This window comes from Argiope bruennichi, chromosome 5 (assembly GCF_947563725.1).
Source record: "Argiope bruennichi chromosome 5, qqArgBrue1.1, whole genome shotgun sequence".
Taxonomy (NCBI): domain Eukaryota; kingdom Metazoa; phylum Arthropoda; class Arachnida; order Araneae; family Araneidae; genus Argiope; species Argiope bruennichi.
Window position 1 is genome coordinate 103,732,139 of NC_079155.1, and position 9,173 is coordinate 103,741,311.

At 31.0% G+C, this 9,173-nt stretch overlaps 1 protein-coding gene across 1 annotated transcript in view; it reads left to right on the top strand.

Moving 5' to 3' along the window:
- Positions 1-7,652: 7,652 nt before the first annotated feature.
- LOC129968152 (uncharacterized) overlaps positions 7,653-9,173 on the top strand; it is a 76,054-nt gene continuing 74,533 nt past the window's right edge. Inside the window, exon 1 of the mRNA XM_056081970.1 lies at positions 7,653-7,864. The gene's annotated coding sequence lies outside the window, so the exon portion shown is untranslated. The remainder of the gene's footprint in view (positions 7,865-9,173) is intronic.

Below are 9,173 nucleotides of genomic sequence, written 5' to 3' on the forward strand. Positions count from 1 at the left end.
CGCCAGTTGGGGTAACGCTATGCGGATTAGAAATTTTTAATTTCCTTTATTCTGTTTTATTTTAATTAAAAAGTACTTCAGAATGAATCTGAAAGATTGATTCATTAACAATGTTTAATTTTAAATGCATCAAACATTAAGAAAATAAACAGAACCGATTGAAATAATCCGCCGAAAAATTTTAACCCTAGCCTCATTACTGTTGGGAGAAAAAAAACTAAAGCCTTTCTCGTTTGGCGCTGGGGATAATGGAAGATTTTTTTGGCGGAAAAGTTGGCGGTGGGAAAAATGGAAGATTTTTTTGGCGGGAAAGTTAGTTTTTAATTAATAATTAAAATTCTAATTAAAAATTCGAAAAAAGAAACCCCAGGTGCACATTCCCAACCTCCAAGGTATACATGTACCAAATTTGGTAGCTGTATGTCAAACGGTCTGGCCTGTAGAGCGCCAACACACACACACACACACACACACATTGAGCTTTATTATAAGTATAGATTATGCGAGAAAGTTTCTGGGAGATTATTCCTTCTGGTTTGAAATTAGATATTGAATTTGATTAATTAGAAATAATTCATTAGAAATTTGATGAATTGAAATAAAACGAAATTATGACGTTTTTCACTATAATTTTACATCACCTTAAAATTAAAAAAATAATAATAAAATTCTTTTCAATGATAGCAATTTCTTTGCCGTATATATTTTTATTTTTAATTAATTTTTAAAAATATATTAAGTGTCCTTTACAATAATATATTTCATTGCAATCGTTTGCAGTGTATTCCGTACTCAAAGCGTTTTCATTATTGCGATTTCAATTTTTTTTTTGTCTTGTTAGTTAGTGATCGAGATATGAAGAGGAGGCTTATTTTTCCATGTTGCGTATGTTCCAACATAAAACTTTATAAGTTCCTTCTTTTCAAACTCTCTACTCATCTTTTCTGTGATAGAGATATAAAAAAATTATTTAAATATAAAAAGATAAGGACAAAAATTTATTAAAAAAAGCAGAGCTCAAAGAATAGAAGGGCGTAAGACTTTCCAAATAGAATTGATTATATGTCAATCAAAATTTGAAGATTAAAAATATTTCCCTGAGGAAGAAGTCAATAAAATCAATATATACAAAATATTGAATTTTTAATAACTATTAATTCCATCTATCTTCCATTGATTGCCAGTGTCGGCTTGTTTAATATAAGTGAATTAAAATTTAAAGAATTGGTAAATGAGAAGTCACTTATTTTGGTGGCAATGGAATTGATACATTTCAAAAGTATTGATAAGAATCAGTGGAAATGGTCTCCCTAGAATTTTCTCTCATATACTCTAATAAACTTGTCATGCCAGAGAACGCCTCACATGGCACTGACGTACAATACTTGCGAAATATTAACTTTAGGCATGAATTTAACATTTTTTCTGAATCTATCATGTCATCGTTGGCGAGTTTTTTTTTTTTTTCTTTTTTGGCGATTATTCCCAGGTCAAACTCAATCGATTGGAACAAAACTGCATTTCTTGTCACTAAAACCTATACCAAATTTGATATATTTAAGTCATTGTGTTTTTGAATTATCGCGTTTACTTCTTTCTGTAGCCGGCGTCCTGGCATAGGGGTAGCGCATCTTCCCGTGATTTGGGAGTCCCAGCTTCGAATCCCGGTTCGGGCATGGATGTTCTCAATCTGTGTTCTATCTGTGAGGTGTGTGAATGTGCCCCCCTGTAAAAAGGGGTTGTGTAAACGAATGTGGGAGTTTCATCTTCATATGAGCTAGAAGTCAGACTTCTGCCCTCGGGTGCTGAGGGGTCTTTAACCTCAGAAGCTACTGCACCTCCCCCCTTTCCGTGGACACACGGACACGTCATCATCATCATGTTTCTGAAAGTACAGCCAACAGACCTCCAACCCTTTATCGGATTTAGCTCCAATTTTGACAGGTCTCTATACTTTAAATGTTAAATCCGTGTACCAAATTTTATCCATCTAGCTCTCTTCGTTTTGTAGTTATCGTGTTAACTTCGAACAGAGGGACTTCCTTTGAACAGAATTTACTCAAAATTTGATAGAAATCTGCAAATCTGGTATAGAGACAGCATTACAAATTTCACCCGTCTAGCTCAAAGCGTGTTTTAGTTATATTTATCACGCACAGACAGACAGACAGACGGACATTCGCCAAAAATGTATTTTTCGAACACGGGAGGTCTAAAACGCGGAGATTTATCAAAATTTCGTGTTTGAATTTTTTTGACGATTACTATACTTTCTCTATGCTATGTATGCGAGAAAGTAATACCAAATTTCATGTATTTGACTCATTGCGTTTTTCAGTTATTGCGCTTGCAGGCTCTTCTTCAGACCGACAGATGATCAACCTCTCATCTTGGATTCGGCTCAAAATTTCACAGGGGTCTACAATATAGATGTTAAATCTGAGTACCGAATTCTATCTATCTAGTCTCTTCGTTTTGTAATTATCATATTAGTTTATATTCGAACAGCAGGACAGACAGATTTCCTCTGAAAAGATTTTACTCAAAATTCGAAATCTGCAGATTTGGTGCAAAGACCATATAAGAAATTCCATTCGTCTAGCTCAAAGTGTTTTTGATTTTTCTTTGTCACAGACAGACAGAAATTTCCAAAAATGGGTTTCTCAAACTCAGAGAGGTTTAAAACGGGGAGATTCGTTTAAATCTAGAGTACAAATTTTTTGAAGGCTACAATCAATACTTTATACACGAGAAAGTAAAAGTAAAATGAATTAAACAACACAAAGTTACATGCAATTCAATATTAGAAAAAAAGGCCCGGTTGCGTTTGAGACCTCACGTGAAAGTGGTGGCATGTGACTGAGACCTCACGTGAAATTATTTGAAACTTAACGCTAGCTCAATAATTTTTACAATTTTAATTTAAATTTACTAAAGTTAATTGGTTAGAGTGTTCATCTTCATTAGTTATTTCTGCACGTGTGTCCAAAATCTATAAGTGTCGAGATTTCTGATTTAAATACATGTTTCACTTTCATAAATCACACGTGACTTGTTATGTTGCTAGGCTGAAGGACTTTTTCCCAGTTGACTTTTTTTTAATATATCATCACGGTTTTTCTTTCCACTTATATTTTTTATTGAGACTTATCTCATATATAAACATTTCACTTATATTTTTTATTGAGACTTATCTCATATATAAACAAAGTTCGATTTTTTATCAATAAATGATTATGAAAATGAGAATTTCTTAATAGATAGAATCGTCTGCCGATGCTAATCAGTTTATTACATTCTTTGATTCGAAATGACGTCACGAGATTTCATATCTTATCACTTTTATCTCATCGAATTTTAAGTTTTCGTAACTGTGATGTCTTCAGTTCTGAAATCACTGTGGGAGACAGATTCAAGGCAAAAAAATATTTTCATTAGATAAGAAATAAATAGTTTGATCGATGTCTTTTATCATAAAAAAAATCTGTTTTTTTTTTAACATATTAGAACAATTTAAAACGGCCATATTCAGATTCAGAAAGCTATTACTTGAAACATATTATTCAACACGCCTCTCAAACGTTTGGAAAATATTTATCAGTCAGAATATTTTGCACTGTAACCGTCAGATTATAAAACTTCTTAAAATTGTCTTAAGTGTTAGTTGATGTAGTTAATTGTCATAAAGATCTTATCTTTAGAGTAAAGAGCATTTTGTCACGATACTGCCTTTCTTAGCGTAAAATTCATTCCAAAAAGTTTTAAAGATATGACATTACTCATATTTGGATTAACTTCCTATTAGAAGTAGTTATAAAATCCATTCGCGGATAATTTCATTATTTTTATGGAGAAATTTCTATTAGAAGCAAATATTTACTCCTATTTCACTATAATTTAATTTGAATTAATTTTTTTAATTTTGCATTTAATATTAGGAATTTTCTTTTAAAAAAGTGGAAAAGAAATTCAAAGGATATTTGTAAATATTGTCTCCAGAGATGCATGAACGTTTGTCAGTGAATTTTTAACATGTCTCTTAACAGGTCTCCAGGAAAATGCTTTTAAGCTTCAAATTTTGATAGTCATATAATTCATACTATTAAAGAAGCCTTATTGTGCTATATTTATTGTATTATGTATATGTCTTTTTTTCTGTCAGCTTCCATAAAATTTAAGTTTTAAATTGGAAAATTCAATCAAAATATGAAACATTTTTTTTCTGAAACCACACACACATATATATATAGATTAAAATTTGAGTACAGAAAACATAATCGTTCAGCATTGATGTCTCATCTGCACTACAGCATATTTTTTTTAATTTATACAATAAATACCTCAAAGAATTATTCAATAAAAATTTCTCTATTTCATCATGAAATTCAGTTTTTTTTATTTTTTTATTTTCAAAAGAATTCTACTGAATTACTGTTTACTTAATAATTTTCATTCATCTTTATCATTGGTATAGATCGATTTAATTTAATATTTAAAGATTTATCTTATGGTGAATACGCAATTAAAGACATTCGCTGCAAGTGCAAGTAAGTTTTTTCGGGAAATATGGCTTGAAGAAATCACCTGGAAGACTTCACATGTGGAAGAATTATCGGAAAGCTGGAGAAGGGGTGCAGTTTGACCAGTGTAGCTGATGAGTACAGAATTAACAAAAGTGTCGTTTCTCACTCTTGGAAAGCTTTCCAAACCATAGGTATAGTTGTTAGAAAGGTTAGTGGTGGCCGCCGTAGGAAAACAACTGCAGTGGATGACCGATATATCGTCCTGCTGGCGAAAAGAGACCGATACTAGTCAGCAAGCGCTACTGCTCAACAAATGTGTACAACAACAGGGTGACAAGTGCCGCGGTTTACTGTGGCTTAGACACCTTCACAAAGGTGGCCTATTCGCCTACCGTCCTGAAAGCTGCATCCCTTTGAAAGTTGGCCATCGGTGGTACCGTTTAGAATGGTGTAAGGAGCACAAAAACTGGACATCTCATCAATGGAGTCGTGTCCTCTTTACGGATGAAAGTCGTTTCAGTGCCTCAAGTGATTGTCAACGCCAGTTGATTTAAAAAAAAGGTCGGGACACGGTGTCATCCTAGTAACATCATGGAAAGAGGCCGCTAGGGTGGCCCTGGAGTTGTTGTCGGAGAGGCATTATGCTGAAATGGCGGACTGAGCTCCAAGTTTTCGACAGATGTTCTTTAACTGGAGATCGCTATTGTAAGGAGGTGATCCTACCCTGTGTGCGTGAGTTCCGAGGTACTATAGGACCAGATTTCGTGTTTATGGATGACAATGCACGGCCACACCTGACTGCTGATGTTCAGAAGCTACTGAAAAGTAAAGACATCACTCGAATGGATTGGCCAGCATTATCTATCGATTTAAATCCCATAGAACATGTGTGTGATGCTTTGGGGAGACGCCTTGCGGCACGATTACATCTTCCGGGGAACACCCAACAACTGAAACAGATGCTGATTGAGGAATGGGCACTTTTACCTCAAGAGCTATTGGGAAAATCTGGTGCTGAGTATGGAGAGACGGTGCGAAGCAACCATCACAGTAAGGAGAGGGCATATTCCATACTAAGGAACATCTGCTTGCTGTTCTTCCTATTGGACAGGCAATCATACGTAGCGGTACTCTGAGTTCAATAAAGCTTTTTTGTTTGATTCCATACTATATGCCTTGTATATTCCTTTTTCCGCAACTATGCTTTCGCTATCGTTTAAGTACAAGATGCCATCTCTCATTTCTGAATTTCATGTGTCTCAGATGATTTCTCGTGGAGTTATGACAAAAAAAAGCACCTGTTGCTTCAGTTTTGCACACCAGTGTATATATGAAGCATTATAATAGTCAAAAAAATTCGAAAGCGATATTTTGACGAATCTCTAAGTTTCAGAACTCTGTGAGTTAGAAAAACATATTTTAAGAAAATGTCCGTCTATCTGTGACAAAGATAACTCAAAAGTGCTTTGAGCTATGTGGATGAAATTTGGCACACGGACGTCACACAAAATTTCTAGATTTCTATGACATTTTGAGCAAACTTTCAGAGGATGTCTGTCCATCTGGCTGGCTGCTCGAATATAATTTAACACGACAACTACAAAAATAAAAGAATTAAACAGATGAAATTAGGTTTATTGATTTAATATCTATAGTGTAGACTTCTGTCAAATTTTCAGTCAAATCTAATAAGGAGTTGACTGTCTGTCGATTTGTACTTTAGAAACATGTAAATGCAATATTTTAAAAACACAATGACTGAAATGTATCAAATTTGGTATATGCTTTTGTGACTACAAGTGTAATTTTGTGTCAAATTTTGTTTCAATGCATCTAAAACACAAATTTGAATTTTGGTTCCTGTTAATTACATGCCAGGAATTAATTGCTAAAAAATTCGCCAAAGATCATATGAAAAAGCTAAATTCACGCCAAAGGTTAATATTTCGTAACTATCGTACGCCAATATCATGTAATCTGTTCTCTGGGATTAAAACTTTTATTAGAAAGTGTGCAAGATTAGATATATTACTCTTTCGGTTTTGTTTGGTTTTTGCCTTTTAACTTTTGTTAAGGAATTGTACAATGCATGAGTTATTATACTTATTTCTGTAGCTCTTGTGTTATACATTTGTGGTGCATGAAGAGTAGTTCGTGTAAGATTTTGTCCAAAAATTTAAAAAAAAAATGCGAGTTTAAATTCTGAAAAATTAAAAAAAATAAATTAAATTAAAAAATTAATTATAAATTTATCCAAAAAATGTTATAAGTATGGCTAAAAAATCTTAATTATTAAAAAATTTGGATTAATGACGATATTTTTGAATATTTCACTAAGATTACTAGAGGAATATTTTACGAATTTTGATCTAATATTCTGATGAGGCATATTCTGTATTTGTAATTAATATTCTCGTAAGAAAGAAAGACGAATTTTCTAGAATTTTTTTATTTGTTTTTATTATATAATTATGGCTGAAAAATCTAATTATTAAAAAATCCAGATTAATGAAAAATTCTTCGAAAATTCCTATAAGAATACTATAAGGAGGAATATTTTACGAATTTTGATCTATGTTCTGATGTGGCAGATTCTGTATTTGTAATTAATATTCTCGTAAGAAAGAAACTAAGACGAATGCTCTAGAATTTTTCTATTTGTTGTTATTCAATAAATGCGTAATACACTTCTCTTATCGTCTTGTTTCCCAATTTCTCAAAAAGCTCCGATTTATTTTTCTGATGATAAATGCTAAACAGTAACAAAGCAAGTCACAATCAAGCTCAAAATTTGAAAACTACACAATAATTTTAGCAAAATGACAGAATCAACGTGAGTTAGTAGAATTAAGTAAATATTTATTTTAGAATATCAAGCAAAATCTTCCAAATAACTGAAATGACCTGTCATCAAAACTGTTTTGTAACACCTCTGCGTGGACAAGATAAAAAAAAAAAGTATAGACACAACCGCTAAATCCCTGAGAGAGCAAAAAACTAAAAAAGAATACGTATCAAAAAAATACTTTTTTTTGTTTGTCAGAACTAGGAAATCGAATCATCCGCTCAAGGTCGTTTCTGTCTGCTTCTGCCAGTAGCGCTAAAAAAAATAACTCCTGAACAAGAGTAGATCGGATGTTCTTCGGTGATACCTTCTAACTGAGTGCTTCCTACAGTCTTATATAATAATTGTTCCAAGTTCATTGCATACATTCTTCGGTTACCGGGAAGATAGTCTGAAATATTGTATCTTGTTACTTAAGAGAGAGGGAAATGAGGGGATTTTTGACATCTAAGCCTCAGAGAATATGTTCTTAAATATAATTTAAGAGATTTAGGAGGTAAGAAATTCTATTTCTATGCTTCATTCAATGAGTAATGATTAACTTTTCTACTGTTTATTTTTAAAATGCGAACGTATCTTTTAGAGTTAGCGTTTTAATATGATTTTTTTAAATAAATGTTAACATAATCAGTGATTTTAGGTTGCATTTTTAATGGATTTACACCTGTAAAATTAATAAATATGTTGAGTTGATATTTTGATGTTTGTATATTGCAATAAATGTAAATGAATACTGACATCCAGATTTTATAAAAGTATTTTTTAATAAACTTAAAACATCAAAGTAAATTTTGTTTAAAATATTTTTTTTAATATTTCATTAAGCTAGTAAGCTTTTATTAAGTATTTTTTTAGATAATAAGAACTGTCATAGTAACAGAGTTGCCTCAATTATCGTAGTAAATGTTACTTTTTATTACAGAAAGTTGGAAATAACTATCGTAATACTCCAAAATAGGTTAATATAATTTCGTTTTCCCTAAAGTATCATATAAAATATCAAATTAATACATCTGTTGTTGAAAGAACGAATATATAAATATATACCATCTTAATCGATTTTCATCTGCGATATCCATCGTATGTGTAAGCAATATTTTTTTTTAATTTGGGAAAACTATTTTTATTAAAAAAAAAATCAAAGTACTTTTATTTAAAATTTATATTTCATGAAAATTTTAAGCTTTTTTCTCGATGCATGTGATTAAATAAAAATTTCAATCGAGCATTTTTTTCATATTGTTTCAGTGAAGTAAATTAATATATTTTTTTTATTTAAGTAGCATCTAATTAAAACTAGATTTATCTTTAAAATTGCAAAAAAAAAAAAAAAAAAAATCTTGATTCTTAAAATTATTTATCTTTGATTTTTTCTCCCCATATATATCTCATATTTTTTATCAAAAGATTAATAAATGTATCTAAAAGATTTTTTAATTATTTACTTTCATTAAAAGATTTTCATTGAATTTGTAAAATTACATGAAGGTAAGATTTTTTTTTCTGTATTTCATGTAAGTGTCTTGTCAGGAAGAATTTTTTGCTTCTTTTGTCTTTTGGTTGTTATAGAATAATTTAGATAGAAGAAATTGTTCTCAGAATGACTTAAAATTTTGCTTTGAAATCTTTGAATCTATCATTAATTTGATATATTGTATTAATGAAGATTTAAAAAATAATAAGAAGAAAATTATTATTCTAAAACAATAAAAAATGCTTGATAATATGAAAATCTCTTTGATCTCATAAAAATTTGTATTAATTTTTTTTATTTATTCTAGTTCAATTTTTACATAGAGATATTT